This window comes from Lissotriton helveticus, chromosome 4_1 (genome assembly GCF_964261635.1).
Source record: "Lissotriton helveticus chromosome 4_1, aLisHel1.1, whole genome shotgun sequence".
Taxonomy (NCBI): domain Eukaryota; kingdom Metazoa; phylum Chordata; class Amphibia; order Caudata; family Salamandridae; genus Lissotriton; species Lissotriton helveticus.
The window spans coordinates 223,669,078-223,686,811 of record NC_136063.1 but is presented as its reverse complement, the minus strand read 5'-3'; positions in this window follow the sequence as shown (position 1 = coordinate 223,686,811).

The window sequence follows — 17,734 nt, the reverse complement described above, 5'->3', positions numbered from 1 at the left end:
TGTTTTTAGGTCACATGATCAAGCCTTCCATCATTAGGAAACCAAAAGTAAAATGAACCAATGAAAAGTTTTATAAACAAGTCACATGACCTGTTATGCGGCATAGGGTGTAAAATTAGGAGAAAATACGTTGGCACGTGAGGCGGCGTCAGTAGCGGACCGATGTGCGAATAGGCCGAAGGCAACACAACGCGCCAAGATCTGGATGGCACCGAGGTGGTGTCCAGCAAGTTGCAGCACTGGTGTGGCCATCCTACAATGCTGAAAGTCGGCGTGGGGCGCCCCGTTGGCCTGTGAGTTTGCGTCAGTAGCGGACCGATGTGCGAATAGGCCGAAGGCAGCACAACGCGCCAAGATCCGGATGGCACCGAGGTGGTGTCTAGTAAGTTGTCGCACTGGTGTGGCCATCCAACAATGCTGAAAGTCGGCGTGGGGCACCCCGTTGGCCTGTGAGTTTGCGTCAGTAGCGGACCGATGTGCGAATAGGCCGAAGGCAGCACAACGCGCCAAGATCCGGATGGCACCGAGGTGGTGTCTAGTAAGTTGCCGCACTGGTGTGGCCATCCTACAATGCTGAAAGTCGGCGTGGGGCGCCCCGTTGGCCTGTGAGTTTGCGTCAGTAGCGGACCGATGTGCGAATAGGTCGAAGGCAGCACAACGCGCCAAGATCCGGATGGCACCGAGGTGGTGTCTAGTAAGTTGTCGCACTTCTGTGGCCATCCTACAATGTTGAAAGTCGGCGTGGGGCGCCCCGTTGGCCTGTGAGATGGCGTCAGTAGCGGACCGATGTGCGAATGGGGCCAAAGGCAGCGCAACAATATTTTCTGATTTGAAGACACCACAAGGCGCTGAGATGCCAAGATCCGGATGGCACCGAGGTGGTGTCTAGCAAGTTGTGGCACTGGTGTGGCCATCGTACAATGGTAAAAGTCGGCGTGGGGCGCCCTGTTGGCCTGTGAGATGGTGTCAGTAGCGGACTGATGTGTGAATGGGGCCAAAGGCAGCGCAACAATATTTTCTACTATATTTTCGGAGTAGAAGACACCACAAGGCGCTGAGATGCCAAGATCCGGATGGCACCGAGGTGATGTGTAAGTTGCGGACGGATGTGCGAATGGGGCCAAAGGCAGCTCAACAATATTTTCTGAAGAGAATACACCACAAGGCGCTGAGATGCCAAGATCCGGATGGCACCGAGGTGATGTCTAAGTTGCGGACCGATGTGCGAATGGGGCCAAAGGTAGCGTAACAAGATTTTCTGTATGGAAGATACCACTAGGCGTTGAGATGCCAAGATTCGGATGGCACCGAGGTGATGTCTAGGAAGTTGTGCCACTGGTGTGGCCATCGTACAATGGTAAAAGTCGGCGTGGGGCGCCCTATTGGCCTGTGAGATGGTGTCAGTAGCGGACTGATGTGCGAATGGGGCCAAAGGCAGCGCAACAATATTTTCTGACTGACACCACAAGGCGCTGAGATGCCAAGATCCGGATGGCATCGAGGTGATGTCTAAGTTGCGGACTGATGTGCGAATGGGGCCAAAGGCAGCGTAACAATATTTTCTGTATGGAAGATACCACTAGGCGTTGAGATGCCAAGATTCGGATGGCACCGAGGTGATGTCTAGCAAGTTGGTGTGGTCATCCTACAATGCTGAAACTCGGCGTGGGTCACCCCATTAGCCTGTGAGATGGCGTCAGTAGCGGACCGATGTGCGAATAGGCCGAAGGCAGCACAACGCGCCAAGATCCGGATGTCACCGTGGTGGTTTCATAGTTGAGAGGCACTTCATCTGCAGTGGGGCGCCGAGATCCGGATGGCACCGAGGTGATGTCTAGCAAGTTGCTGTACTTGTGTGGTCATCCTACAATGCTGAAACTCGGCGTGGGTCGCCCCATTACCCTGTGAGATAGCTGTTCTTTGGATTTGGGCCTGGTCCACTAAAATGGCCCTGGGACACCTAAGAACTCGAACGCTCGATTTTTTTTTCCTTTCCTGTACATGCAAAAAAAGGTAAATGCCTGGTATGTTACACGCTTCATCTGCCACGATGAACTCTCCAGAGGAACCGAAAAAATATATAGTTGTGGTAACTATACCATGCATCGTCATATGGAGAGGTGGCACCAATTAATTATAGTGCTGCATAAAAGAGAGATTTGGAGGAGAACCCCTGACCTGCTAGTACATTCATCAAAGAAGTGGCACTGAGAGCTTCAGAGGCAAGGGAAACGGTCCCAAATATTTAGAAGAACTTTGGAAAGATTAAAATGACATGTTTAGATTGTGGTAAATTAATTTCATGTGGGCAGATGAGTGTTACTCTAATAAATACAGCATATGAACATCATCATAGTCGATGGTTGGTAGAGACATTTTGACTATATCCTGGACCTGCCCGTCCTCGCCCAAAATGGCGCCGGAATAAATGGGACTCGTAACTCCTTGTTGTGTACTGGTTGCAGAACCTTGAAATCACGAGATACGTATGCAGTTTTGAAGCACATGGCGGGCGGGGACGAGAATTGATTGAATATTTCGACATCCCTATTGATATTAAGTTCTGATGTGTTATTGATTACTGTACTGTTGAAAATTCGAATTAACGTCACCCATGGTACTTGCCCGCAAATGTATATCTAGATAATTTTATTGTAACTGGCCCTGTCGTATTTTAATTATAAAATGTACGTCCACCGATTCCGTAACTGTTAGACACCTTAGTTTTTGCAACCTAATGGCCCGCCCGTTACGTTCCTCTACAGTGTAAATGTCTATTCATCATATACGATTACAGTTTGCTCCGTGGCAGGCCCACGTGGTTATAGGCTCGTATTTGTATAATGAAATTTTCACAATAAAGGTTTTTAAAAGAAAACATGGTAGTAGTGTATACATTGGTAAAGTTTTTAATAATAGTCACTGTTTTAGAATCATTAAAAGGCAAGTGAAATAAAGCAGACCAATTACATGAAGGGTAAAAGGTATAATACGAAGGAACGCAGTAAAGATAAATGGTCAAGGGCTGTTGTGTTTTCTATTCCTGCAACATAAAGTGATCGATAAGAATCTCATATTCAGGCGTATCGGCGACTAAGACAGCAGGTCGACCCTCTTTTGCTCAACGGCTCCGTCATGGGACGAAGAAACGCTCTTTTTCTCGAAAAAAGAATATATTTTACTTGCAGGACAGTTGTAAAATTTCCGGGAAAGTACATTAGCCTGGAACATTATAACATATATTTAAGAGAAAATAATGTTCGGAAGTAATTAAAAGCGTAATTTTTGGGTGATATGACCAAGGCTTTCATCATTAGAATAAGAAAAGTAAAATGAACCAATGAAAAGTTTTATTAACAAGTCACATGACTTGTTATGCTTACGTTACGCGCTGCGCGCCCCGGATGACTTCCGGATGCGCTAACGCGGCGCGTCATATGACGCATTACGCGACAACGCAGGTCCAGAATATAGTCAAAATGTCTCCACCAACCAGCGGTCGAAACACAACCCCTTTCAGCAGGCTAAATAGTTCTGTTAAATGACAACAGAAAGGACAGGCAACAAGAACCATCAGTCAAAGAGGGGAGGGCTAGTTCTTCTCTACCGGGTTACATTGGGGCGCTACCGGAACTGATCGAATTGGTAGTCTACAGTGTTTCTGGATGTTTCAGACCGAAGCTGGGGTTAGCATGAGAGCAGCACCATTTCGTAGCTCCGTTGTGGCCATTCCGCAACCAATCATGGCAGCCGCTCTTTATCGTTATTTTGGGCGGGGTGGGTGGCGGAGCCGAGCTGTTTTGCAGCCATCATTGTGTGGAGTTCAGTTCATCTCACTAGTTTTGTATTTGTCATGAGGGGTTGTTCCTAATGTTTCTATTTTAGCGAGGTCAAAAAGAGATCCCATTAGTGGCCTACTGATTTTGCTCGATTCCTTTTCTTTTTTTTTACACGATTTTTCGTTATCTGCAAAGACTAAACAGAGTATTGCGACTCTGTGTTTGTTTGTAAATAGAGAATGAACCAAAGAGAACTAATTCTAAAACAGTAAATACTTGGATAACAATCAATCAAATGGAGAGAGAAGCAGGCACGACGGATTACAACGGGGGCAAAGGCCTGCGTTAACTACCTTTCACTATCTGCAAAGAGAGAGTACTCCTAATAGAAATGAGGGGGGGGGGGGCACCATTCAAAGCAGATCAGTGTGCATAAACACGAAAATGTTTTCACTTACCACGTACTTGACATTCGACAGCTTATGATATTTGCTATTAAAAAACCATTGAAATTCACTGAAAAAACCATAGGTTATAGACCATATATAGTTAGGAATTAGCATTTACAAAACCTTGAAAATTCACTGAAAAAACCATAGGTTATACACCATATATAGTTAGGAATTAGCATTTAAAAAACCTTATTTTACTCACACAAAACCATTGAAATTCCATATATAGTTAGTTGCACTAACTATATATCGCGCACCCGCAATCCACTGCTGATCATGTCACATATTACATCATTCATGACATGGTCAGTGACATCACTGATGACATCACTGATGACATCTCAAATGACATCACTGATGAGATCACTGATGACATCTCATTTGACATCAATGACCACATCACTGATGATATCATTCATGTGACAATACAATGCATCTCCTCACGTTTTAATATAACCTCTGTTTCACCCAGTGTTAAATACAGAGTATAATTTTTGAAACCATTGACACACCAATACTAGTTACTACATACGTACTCACTGATTCCTACGTCTACACACACATTCACTCATTCACCCATACAATCATTCATACATACAATCACTCATCTTTACAACACTATCATATGCACTCATACACCTATACAGACACTTACACTCTGCCACTCATCCATGGAGTTACTCACACACCTAGTCAGTCCTGTAAAGAATCAATCACACTTCCAATTTCTTGTCTATACAGTTAAACATAGAGCACCTTACATTTTCAAACATATACTAACACATACTTACTTTCTTATACAATCATTGATACAAGTACACATTGATCTGCACAGAGTCACACACCTCCCAGCCAGCCACACACACACTCAGTCTCCTATACAAATACTTGGACAATCAATCAATAACCCATATAGTTAATCATATAGCTACTGATCAACACATGCAGCAGTTTACAGAACAACAGACATAATGATGCACAAATTAAGACAGTTTACTCACTAACCCATGCACTCAGTGAGACACATTTAATCACTCACTCATACATTCAGTCATGCACCTACTAAATCCTTCGTCCAGACACTTATACATCTACTCATTCTTCAATATGTAAAACATATTTAAACTTTACAGAAACACACAGTCACTGGATGATGTCATCAGTGATCTCATCAGTGATGTCATTTGAGATGTCATCAGTGATGTCATCAGTGATGTCACTGACCATGTCATGAATGATGTAATATGTGACATGATCAGCAGTGGATTGCGGGTGCGCGATATATAGTTAGTGCAACTAACTATATATGGAATTTCAATGGTTTTGTGTGAGTAAAATAAGGTTTTTTAAATGCTAATTCCTAACTATATATGGTGTATAACCTATGTTTTTTTCAGTGAATATATATATATATATATATATATATATATATTACCTACTGGCGGTCACCAGTAGGTATATATAGTTAGGATTTTTTCTCTATGGGATTTTTGAAAATTCTATGTCTAATAACTTTGGCGTTTGTGGACGGAATTGGCTGAAATTTTCAGGAAAATGGAACATTTCTGGTGGTTGCCAGTAGGTAGTTATAGTTAGAACCTAGTTTCCATAGGAAAAGCATTTTTTTGATTTGCTAATATGTTTAGCGTCATTTGATGAATCTTCACGAAATTCTCGCAAAAAAAAGTCTATCCAGGTCAGCTCCTATCCTGAAAGTTTGGATTCGTCAAGCGGGGTTGAGAAAATAAGGGAGGTCCCAAAACGCGTTTTTCCCATGTTAATTTCCATAGGAAATTTTGCAACGAGCTACAGCCCAAACTGCTGAACGGAATTCCCCTAAATTTGGCAGAAAGATAGAGCTTGGTTCAGAAAACAATGGTGTAAATCCGTTTAGTAGTTTTTGAGAAATTCAAAAAATAATAGTAACAAAATCATTTCCCATAGGAAAACTTTGTGCAAGGCCACTGCCAAAACTACTGAACGGACTTAGCCCAAATTTGACACAAAGATAGTCTGTGGGTCAGAAAGCTACCTTTTTTTAAAATGGTGTAAATCCGTTCAGTAGTTGCTGAGAAATTAGAAAAATAAATACTTTGATATCTGGGCGAAGCCTAAGTTGCGTGTGCGAGCTTCACTGTGATTGGCTGCTAGTAGTCCAAACCAGGAAGTGTTGGCAGCCATCTTGTGGCTCGTTAGTAGCGAGTCACCCAAAATTTAATGAGGCCCTTGGTTGGCTAGGTTCCGGGGGTATTTCTTAAAAAATAATAGCGGGGTCTCGCAGGGGTTGCGGTGGCCCGCTGGGGTTCGTGCAGCCCCGGAGCTTCAATCATGTTGGGAGTGCAGTTGCGCGCCCCTTCTCCTGGAGGCCTGTATGTGCATATAACTTTGGAATCATTTGACGAATCTTTATGAAATTATCCAAAAAGTTTCTCTTTTTTTTATTAGGTCCTATATTGAAAGTTTGGGGGTGAATGGTGAAGGAGGGGCTGAGAAAAAGGGGACCCAAAACGTGTTTTCTCCATGCAGTTTCAATACAAAACTTTACAGAAGACTACAGGTGAAACTGTTGAACAGAATTACGACATATTTGGCAGGCAGAAAGGTGATGGTGCAGAAAGCATGCTTTTGTTTAAATGGTGTAAATCTGTTCAGTAGTATTTAAGAAATATCACATTTTATAGATATCGATTTTTGAGAATTCTGACATGTGATTGACTGAGGGGTTACAAGCATTTGTATGCGGTTCATTGGCGGTGAACTGTTGAAACTAGGAAGTGTTGGCAGCTATTTTGTGATTTACTCCGTTAGCTCGCATGTCTCCACGTAGAAGCCATCGGGTCCGCAGTTTTACCTCTGTGAGGCAATGCTGGCATCTGTGTGAGATATGCCTTTCACGCTGCCTCTCCTCCTATCACTAGGTCGCGGCTTTGCTTTATAAGCCTGTTCGTCGGCTTTCACCTCTCTATGTTTGCAAGGTAGACCATTGCTGTGGGGCGCAGGTGTCCCTTTGCCAGACTGGGTGCGAATTATTGATAAGTCACACTATATGAGCATTGAAAAGCCATTTTGTGATTGAGTCCGTCAGCTCGCATCTGTCCGAGGCAACTCTCCTCTCCGGAGCTCTGTCTGTGAGAGATACCCCTTTCACGCTGCTTCTCCCCATATAAGTAGGTAATGCACCCTGTTCCCATATCACCAGCATACCCCCAACAACCTTATTGGGCCCGCAAGTCTGCCTCTGCGAACTAGTGGTGGGCTCACAGCAGTTCCTGTGGGACTTTTCAGGGCTGCAGTTATATCTGTGAAGTCAAGACTAGAAATAAACTGCAGGTCTCTCTCTGCGAAATACCCTCCTCATGCTACCTCTGCCCAACATCACCACTTCACAGCTATGCCTTTAGAAGCCTGCGCGTCAGCTCACAGCTCCCTACCTTTGTGAACTAGTTCGCTGCTGTGCCCGGACCTCTGCGAGCTACTATGCTGCTGTTCCTTTGGGAGCGGACGGCACGTAGTTCTGCATCTGTAAATCAAGCGTAGGGCCGCAGTTGTACCTCTGCGTGCCTGGGTGCAAACTGGTCATAAGTCATGCTACATAAGCATTGAAAAGCCATTTTGTGATTCAGTCCGTCAGCTGCATCTGTCCGAGGCATTTCTGAAAACATACCGGAGTTCTTTCTGTGAGAGATACCCCTTTCACACTGTTTCTCCCGACATCAGCAAGTAATGCACCCTTTTCCCACATTACCAACGTACCCCCAACAGCCTCCTTGGGCCCGGAAGTGTCCCTGAGCCGATGGACAAACAAGAGTCTTAGTCATGTATAGATTTACATATAAAACATTTTATTTGAACAAAACAACAACAACAACAAAAAACTATGTACAGCCACGGAGTATCATCTGGTCCTTTTGTGATTCTCAGCTTGCAAGACAAAAAGAAAGATAAGATGGTGCGTCATGCGTGCAGCAAAGGAGATAGAGAGAGACCAAGAAAGAGGAAGAAAGAGAGGGAGAGGAAGAGAGAAAGAGTGAGGGAGAAGAAGATGCTTCACGGAGCAGAAAACTGCTCTCGCTTCCTTGAAGCGAGGCAGGATTGCTTTTGGACAAGGGGAGCTGCATGTTTGCAGGAGGTAGGGAGCCAGCTGGGACCGCGGGGCATAGGGGGTCACCCGGGGTTCCCAACGTGATGCCAGGCCCTGGGGCCAAAATTGTCTGAGGGAAGAGGGGCCACTCGGCCTCACTCCTGTAAAGTTTAAATAAATAAATAAATAAATAGGAGGGAAAGCACTGGGGGATGAGGTCCGGGGGATGGGGTTCTCAGGGCCAAAATCAGCCTCAGGAAGGGGGCTGCGCAGCCCCATTCTCACTTTAAAAAAATGGTTCAGGCCCTGGGAATGGGGTGCAGGGCCCAAAAAAAATCACTAGAATGGGACCACACAACCCCCCTTCTAAAAAAAGTAAAAGAACAGAGAAGCTGGCATCTTAACGGATGCCCGGTCCCTTACCAGGACCACTCTGCAAACGCACCTCCCGGCATGTACTGAGTAGATATATTGAGTCCCCTTGAATCCTAAGGGCCCTTAGGGGCCAATTAGCCCCCCAGGTACCTCCAGTAAGCCCCACACAGTGGGATTGTTGGGAGGTGGTCCAAGGCCATGCCCCTTTTTACACCACTCTGCAAACGTGCCTCTTGGCGCACTGCTGGTGGGGTAATGAGGTCCTCTTGTGTCCTAAAAACCTCAGGACTACAGTGGACTTCATCCCCCGAGCACCAGTGCGCCAGGAGGTGTGTATGCAGAGTGGTGTAAAAAAAGGGCGTGGCCTCAGACCACCCTCAACAATCAAGCTGTGTCGGGCTTCCTACAGATAACAGGAGGGCCAGTTGCCCCCTGGGGCCCTAGGATGCAAAGGGACTTCATCTCCCAACCAAGAGCGTGCTCTAAAACGAGTGGTGGAGAAATGAGGCATGGCCTGTGCCCAAATCTCAGCAATCCCACTATCTGGGGCGTACTGGATGTGTCAGTTAGGCAAGTCGGCTGCTAAGGAACCCCAGCAGCAAAGGGGACTTTGATTCTGATCCAGAGCGTCCCAGGTAAGTGTTTGCAGAGTGGTGGGAAAAGGGGGCGTGGCCTGCTTTGACAACTTACCAAAGCTGCTGTGTGGGACTTACTGGCAGTAATAGGAGGGGTAGTTGGCCCCCGAGGTTGTCCTTGGGGGCCAACCTCCCCGCCTGTTACCTCCAGTAAGTCCCACATAGTGGTATTGCTAAGAGGTCTTTGGAGGCCACGTCCTACTTTCTCCACCACTCTGCAAAAGTGCCTTGTGGTGGAGCGCAAAGTCCACTTTACTCCTGAGGGACTTTGGGGGCCAAGAAGCCCTCCTGGTATCTCCTGTAAGTCTTATGCAGCGGAATTCCCGAGCGCTGGTCGGTGGCCTAGCCTCCATTCTGCACCGCTCTGCAAATGTGACAACTAAGTTATAGTTAGAAATTAGCATTTAAAAAACCTTAGAAGCTAACTAGAAAAACACAGGCTTTAGGGACGTTATAGTTAGACATTGGTACAAAACCAGAGAAATTCCGCCATTATAGTTATTTGAGCTAACTATAACTCGCACCCCTGCAATGCACTGCTGATGACATCACATATTACATCACTCACGACATGGTCAGTGATATCACCCATGACATCACTGATGACATCTCAAATGACATCACTGCAGGGTCGTACCAGACTAAGGGGTCGATCAGGATGGCGGACGGAAGAGCCACGGCGGCCCGTGAGTAGGCGGAAAAAGCCTTTTCCGTGTCCGCCTGCCGCGGATACTCCGTCCGCCATATCAGGATAGGAAAACGTGTCAAATTTCCGTCCGCGACGGAAAAGCACGCTCCGCCGGCCAACTACACACGACCACGCGGCGGACGGAACACATCCGGACGCTCCGCCGTACGCACTGACGTCTAAGACCGTCCCCCAAATCAAGATGGCGGAAAACACACATAAAACCGCAGCGGAAAAACAACCTGTCTTAACACGGCGGAATCCCCACAGCGAACATAGGTGACACAGCCGAGATACCCACCGCAAGCTGACCACCACCATGGACCCGGCGCTACACGCTTTCCCGATGCTCTTCACGATCCACCACGTCCTAGTTATGGCCTACTATGGACGACGACGCAGGTAAGGTACAAACCATTGGCTGTCTGGAGGGGAATACCAGCAAGGGACGTGACGTAGGGAGGGGGAGTGTCATGTTACCGAAACCACTGATGAGAAGCATATACGAATACACATTTGCAGTACGCAAGCAGGAATGACAACGACAGACCACGAGACTTGATAGACTACCTTTATTGTCCAAAATAGGGGTCCAATCACAGTGTATGCGTGAGCATGGGCAAAGTGGGCACCAGAGCAGGTACAACATAGCAGGCAACGAGAGGGCAGCATGCAGCATCAGAGCATCAACAGGGCATTGTGCAGTACAGAGCAGGTACATCAGAGCAGGTAACGAGAGGGCAGCATGCAGTATCAGAGCATCAACAGGGCATTGTGCAGTACAGAGCAGGTACATCACAGCAGGTAACGAGAGGGCAGCATGCAGTATCAGAGCATCAACAGGGCATTGTGCAGTACAGAGCAGGTACATCACAGCAGGTAACGAGAGGGCAGCATGCAGTATCAGAGCATCAACAGGGCATTGTGCAGTACAGAGCAGGTACATCACAGCAGGTAACGAGAGGGCAGCATGCAGTATCAGAGCATCAACAGGGCATTGTGCATTACAGAGCAGGTACATCAGAGGCAGCACAACTACGTGTCCCTACCAACCCGTCACAGGGACCACAAGAGTGCCACGCAGTTCTCAATGGACACACCATGTGAAGTAACATTTGAGTGAAGTGTACAGCACCTCACATCACAGATTCAGGGGGACTGCGTGAACTACCTGCCTCGGACACACTGGCAGCACCAGCAACAGGAGTGTGAGACACAGCCACAGCCCGAGTGACACACACATGGGCCACGGACCCAGACACACTGGCAGCACCAGCAACAGGAGTGTGAGACACAGCCACAGCCCGAGTGACACACACATGGGCCACGGACCCAGACACACTGGCAGCACCAGCAACAGGAGTGTGAGACACAGCCACAGCCCGAGTGACACACACATGGGCCACGGACCCAGACACACTGGCAGCACCAGCAACAGGAGTGTGAGACACAGCCACAGATGTAGTCACTGACACGTGAGCCACTGACCCAGACAGACTGCCAGCACCAGAAACAGGAGTGTGCAACACAGCCACAAATCTTCTAACTGACACGTGAGCCATAGACCCAGATACACTGCCAGGACCTGCAACAGGAGAGGGCACAACTGACACTGTGCCACCATCTGATACATGAGAGTCAACTGCACCAGCGCCACTGGGACAACTGAAATGATGAGCCACAGGGCTGTATGGGCCAGGAGGCAGGGTGGGCCTGGGAGCTGGGGATAGCTCACCTAGAGCCAAATCGGGGTTGGCAGGTGTCAATGGTGTGTGTCTGCGTTTCTTAGGGAGGTGTGAGTGCACCCTGGACAGGACAGGACTGCCAAGTGGTGGGGACTCCAAAGAATCACCACCCAGCATAGGTGGAGCAACTGCTGCCGGGGATCTGGTTTCGGGGGAGGTGCTGGAGCCTGCTTGTCGTTTGCTCTGTGCCTGCCGCCTGGACTCGGAATGATGTGTAATGGGGGATGCAACAACAGGGGACACCCTCCTCTGCTTCTGACTGGCCTGGATGGGAGTGGAGGTATGGGGGGACTCCGCCGCGGAGACATCAGTTTGGCGTTTAGTAGAAAACATCAGCCTCAGTGCAGCCAGGGGTGAAGTATGCCTGTCCTTGATAGCGCCATTGTCCATGCTAGATGCCTTGTCCGTAGGATGTGCCTTATCCTTAGGTGGAGTGTTGTCTCTGGATGTAGCCTGTGCCCTGCTCGCCGCCCTGTTCCTGCCAGCAGACTTGTCGTCTGTGGTGCACCTGCCTCCAGCAGACACCTGCTCCCTGTGTGTGTCCCTGCCCTTGGGAGTGTTCCTATCCACTGCTGTGGGCCTGCTCTTGGGAGTCTCCCTGCTCTTAGTAGGTGCCTTAGTCTTCTCACTGTCCTTGGGAGTGTTCCTATCCACTGCTGTGGGCCTGCTCTTGGGAGTCTCCCTGCTCATAGTAGGTGCCTTAGTCTTCTCACTGTCCTTGGGAGTGTCCCTTACCTCTGCTGTGGGCCTGCTCTTGGGAGTCTCCCTGCTCTTAGTAGGTGCCTTAGTCTTCTCACTGTCCTTGGGAGTGTTCCTATCCACTGCTGTGGGCCTGCTCTTGGGAGTCTCCCTGCTCTTAGTAGGTGCCTTAGTCTTCTCACTGTCCTTGGGAGTGTCCCTTACCTCTGCTGTGGGCCTGCTCTTGGGAGTCTCCCTGCTCTTAGTAGGTGCCTTAGTCTTCTCACTGTCCTTGGGAGTGTTCCTATCCACTGCTGTGGGCCTGCTCTTGGGAGTCTCCCTGCTCTTAGTAGGTGCCTTAGTCTTCTCACTGTCCTTGGGAGTGTCCCTTACCTCTGCTGTGGGCCTGCTCTTGGGAGTCTCCCTGCTCTCAGTAGGTGCCTTAGTCTTCTCACTGTCCTTGGGAGTGTCCCTTACCTCTGCTGTGGGCCTGCTCTTGGGAGTCTCCCTGCTCTTAGTAGGTGCCTTTGTCTTCTGACTGGCCTTGTCCAAGGAACAGTCCATGGACATGTGAGTATCCCTTGCCTTGGGAGTACCTTTCGTGTTGAATGCCTGTGTAGCTCCGGAAGGCATGTCCCCCAACAACACTTGTGGATCCTGTGTGTGTACTCCAGTGCATCTGACGTCGTCTACGTGAACAGATTTAGCTGATCTAGGGGATGGGGTCTGTGCCCTGCATGCCCTGACATGCTGTCTGACGCTGCTTCTAGTGCAATAACCTGTATTTGAGTCCTGCTCTGAATAATCACTACCCCCTGAGACATCCAGCGGTGTAGATGGGGAAACAGAAGTAGCACCCTGTTCATTCGACTGTACTATTGCAGACGACACACTGCTTGCCAATGACTGCACTGTCCTGTGTAGATCTGCAAGATCGCCATGCATCCCTTCAATGAATGCCACCACCTGCCCCAACTTCCTATCATGGTCCTGGAAAGCATTTGTCATATTGGTCTGCCCCACACACAGCTGTCGCAGCAGATCAACGGCCTCAGCACACAGTGCATTTTGGCTCACCGTGGCAGGGGCAGCGGTGCCTGCACCGAACGCCACTCTGCTCCCCCTACTCCTCCGGCCACGAACAATACATGGTGCAGTTGGCGGAAGTGTGGGCCCTGTGTGCTGTCTTCCGACAGAAGGTGATGAGTGCCCACTCCCAGTCTGTGACAACAGTGCAGGCTCACCAAGAGTGTCCGACGAGGAGGACGATGGTGTCTCCACATGCGAGTCCTCAGGGACGGTCCTGTCCCCCTCTCCGGCGCTGGCCTCCTCCGTGTCAGTCTGCGTGTGTGCGAAGTCTGATCCGGACTCATTTCCTCGGCTACTCTCCACCGTCTGTGGCTGAGTGTCCTCTGGCAAAGCTGAAATGCACAGAAAAGATGTGTGAGTCATGGGCACACTCACGTACAGAAGGAACAGGATAGCCAAATCACATAGCAGACAAAGGTTCATGAGCCCTCATCCTGCACATGGCCCACCCCTACCAGTCATCCTCACATTTTCTGCCATGGGGCCATGGACCACTAGGGGATGTGCTTTAACACTCAACTACTAAGCAAGTGGCGTGTCAACATGGCGGACCTGGATGTCAAATGAGTACCACCCAATGGGACCAAAATGCCATCACAGGCATACATACGCAACACGGAACTCAATAGTGTGTCTGTGCACCAATACATGCATAGCACTCACAAGTTTCCTACACAGACAGTATGCTCACCGCTAGTTTGCTGTTGATCGGCACTCAGACGTTCGGCCAGTTCAGGATGCGTCACTGCAATGATACGGTGCATGAGAGGGGTCATGGAGTGTCGGGCCAGACGGGGCGTCCTTGGAATCAGGCCCAGTGTTACTTCCGCTACATTCTTGCTCAGCCTGGAAATGTCGTCCCAGCGTTTGTGGCAGTGTGTATGTCGTCTGTTGCACACCCCCAATGCCCGTACTTCCCGTGCTATGGTCCTCCACAGGTCCTTGCGAAGGTGCAGCTTGACCTACCATGATGGGAGACAAAAGGGTTTAAGTCAGTGGACAGGTGGCCTGTCACACACATAGGGGCAAGACGTTACTGTCAGCAGCCATGCAGAATCAGGAACATATGTCTAGCCCACACTACACAGCTAAGATAGAAATAGGCCTGATCATTTGGCCCCCTCATGCACACCAACATGTCCCACACTGCACTTACCACCCGTCCCGGTGCGCCGTAGAGGCGTCCATAGTTGCGGAGTACACCGTCCACGAGGACATCAAGCTCCGCGGCGGTGAAGGGTCGAGACCGGATCTCTTTGCCACTTGACATGGCAAGATCACGGAGTATGGCACTAGAGCAGCAGTCGGTGGTCAGCTCAGCAGCAGCAGCAGCAGGTCGAGGTGATGGTCACAGGCAGCAGTCGGTGGTCAGCTCAGCAGCAGCAGCAGCAGGTCGAGGTGATGGTCACAGGCAGCACTGGTCCCCAGGGTAGGAAGTTTCATTTTGGCCAAGACACATATATAGGGCCCTCAGCACGTGTCAGTGGCATACGTCGCCAGCAATTGGTCAGCCCTGGAAGCGTGATCGTGAAATGGGCCAATGACTGGCCCTGTTGTTGCGGTGCACAGCTTCCGCTACTTGCGATTGGCCGTATGCGGCCAGCGTCCCTCTTCCCATTGGCTGCATGTGCAGGGACCGTCACGGGCACACATCGGCAACCGCACTTGCAAGCTTCAGGCACGGATGCTTCAGTTGCAACAATGTACTATCACTGGCGCCTCCATGGCGGTGCACGTACACAGCGGGGGAGGTGCAGGCCTATACACCCTGCAGATGTACTCAATGGACATGCCAGTTCATGACCCCCCTTACAGTCACCTTGCATCATCCACCGTACACCGGCCGGAGCGGCCGGCCCATGAACAACCGCCGTGCCCGGCCATGAACACAACCGCCATGGCCGGGCACGGCGGTTGTTGATGGCCGGGACCGGCGGTTGTTCATGGCCGGGCACGGCAGTTGTTCATGGCCGGGCACGGCGGTTGTTCATGGCCGGGCACGGCGGTTGTTCATGGCCGGGCACGGCGGTTGTTCATGGCCGGGCACGGCGGTTGTTCATGGCCGGGCACGGCGGTTGTTCATGGCCGGGCACGGCGGTTGTTCATGGCCGGGCACGGCGGTTGTTCATGGCCGGGCACGGCGGTTGTTCATGGCCGGGACCGGCGGTTGTTCATGGCCGGGCACGGCGGTTGTTCATGGCCGGGCACGGCGGTTGTTCATGGCCGGGCACGGCGGTTGTTCATGGCCGGGCACGGCGGTTGTTCATGGCCGGGCACGGCGGTTGTTCATGGCCGGGCACGGCGGTTGTGCATGGCCGGGACCGGCGGTTGTTCATGGCCGGGCACGGCGGTTGTTCATGGCCGGGACCGGCGGTTGTTCATGGGCCGGCCGCTCCGGCCGGTGTACGGTGGATGATGCAAGGTGACTGTAAGGGGGGTCATGAACTGGCATGTCCATTGAGTACATCTGCAGGGTGTATAGGCCTGCACCTCCCCCGCTGTGTACGTGCACCGCCATGGAGGCGCCAGTGATAGTACATTGTTGCAACTGAAGCATCCGTGCCTGAAACTTGCACGTGCGGTTGCCGATGTGTGCCCGTGACGGTCCCTGCACATGCAGCCAATGGGAAGAGGGACGCAGGCCGCATATGGCCTTTGGGAAGTAGCGGAAGTTGAGCACCGCCATGGCGGCGCCAAATATGTGATCTTGTCAGACGCTGCACCGTGATGTGTTGTGTGCAGTTGCGTCATGAGGGATGTGAGCGTGATTGTGAAAGGTCATATGTCATACAATATAGCATGTGTGTCCATACAATGGACATCGGTCGGCACACAATGGGCAACAGATGTGCATTTGTACGTGTTGACGTCGGGTTTGACCCTACAGACGTTGTTACATCTTCACAACTACACAGTACATCACGGCTGTGTGGCCAATTAATGCATCTGTTGTCAGTTTCTTGTTGTGTCGAGGTGACTACAGTGGTGGTGGTACACATGCATTCCGTGTATGTGATTTCTACGTTCTGTCACCATGCATGTCATTACCGTATGCACATCATCATTGGTGGTGGAATTTGTGCTTGATGACATGGCGTGTGTAAACTTATCGTTTGTGTGCATGCAGTTGCATGAGTGTCTGTGATGTGTCTACGATACATTAGGGTGACGACTGAAGTTTTGTCAGTAAGGTACACATGTGATGGAGTTGTACACGTATGCGTCGTTTGTAAGTTGACCTAAGTTACATCTCTCTCCCACACAGGAGGGCTCCAAATGTGCATCGCCCATACACTCTGCTGGAGGATATGGTAGACGAGGAGGTGATTCGGAAATTCAGGCTGGATCGACGTCGGTTGCTGAAGCTTGTGGCTCAATTGTCTCCTCATCTGCAGCCACGTAGAACGTATCCTGGCTCGTTTACACCCACTGCAAAGGTCATGGCGGTACTACATTTCTTCGCTACTGGCACATTTCAGTATACAGTTGGAGGTGCCGGGGGTATGTCACAGGCCATGTTCAGCACGGTTCTTCGGGATGTGTTAACAGTTATGATGCTGTACAAGGATGAGTACATACATTTCCCACGTCCGGAAGAGTTGCCAGCTGTCAAAGCTGGTTTCTATGCACTGGGCCACATACCTCACGTTGTGGGCTCAATTGATGGCACGCACATCGCGCTCATTCCACCACGGGCACGCGAACAAGTGTTCAGGAATCGCAAACACTTTCATTCGCTGAACGTGCAGGTGGTGTGCCTGGCGAGCAACATCATCTCCCATGTGTGTGCAAGATTTCCTGGATCCGCACATGACGCCCACATCATGCGGACCAGCAATGTCCCACGACTCATGGCAAATCTGCCACCCGGTCAAGCGTGGCTTGTTGGTGAGTGTGCAGTGGGGACTCTTGTGATCTCTGTGTTGCATGGGGTACCCACCATATCTTGTTCTGATGTTTGTCTCTGTCATCCCCCTACATAGGCGACTCGGCTTACCCAAACCGGCCCTGGCTCCTCAGTCCCCTACGTAATCCGAGGACGGCGGGTGAAATGCGGTACAATGAGGCACATGGAAGGACACGGAGAGTCATCGAACGTACCTTTGGACTGCTCAAGTCTAGGTTTCGGTGCCTCGATAAGACCGGAGGGGCCCTGCCTTACTCACCAGGAAAAGTATGCAAGATCGTGATTGCCTGCTGCATGCTCCACAA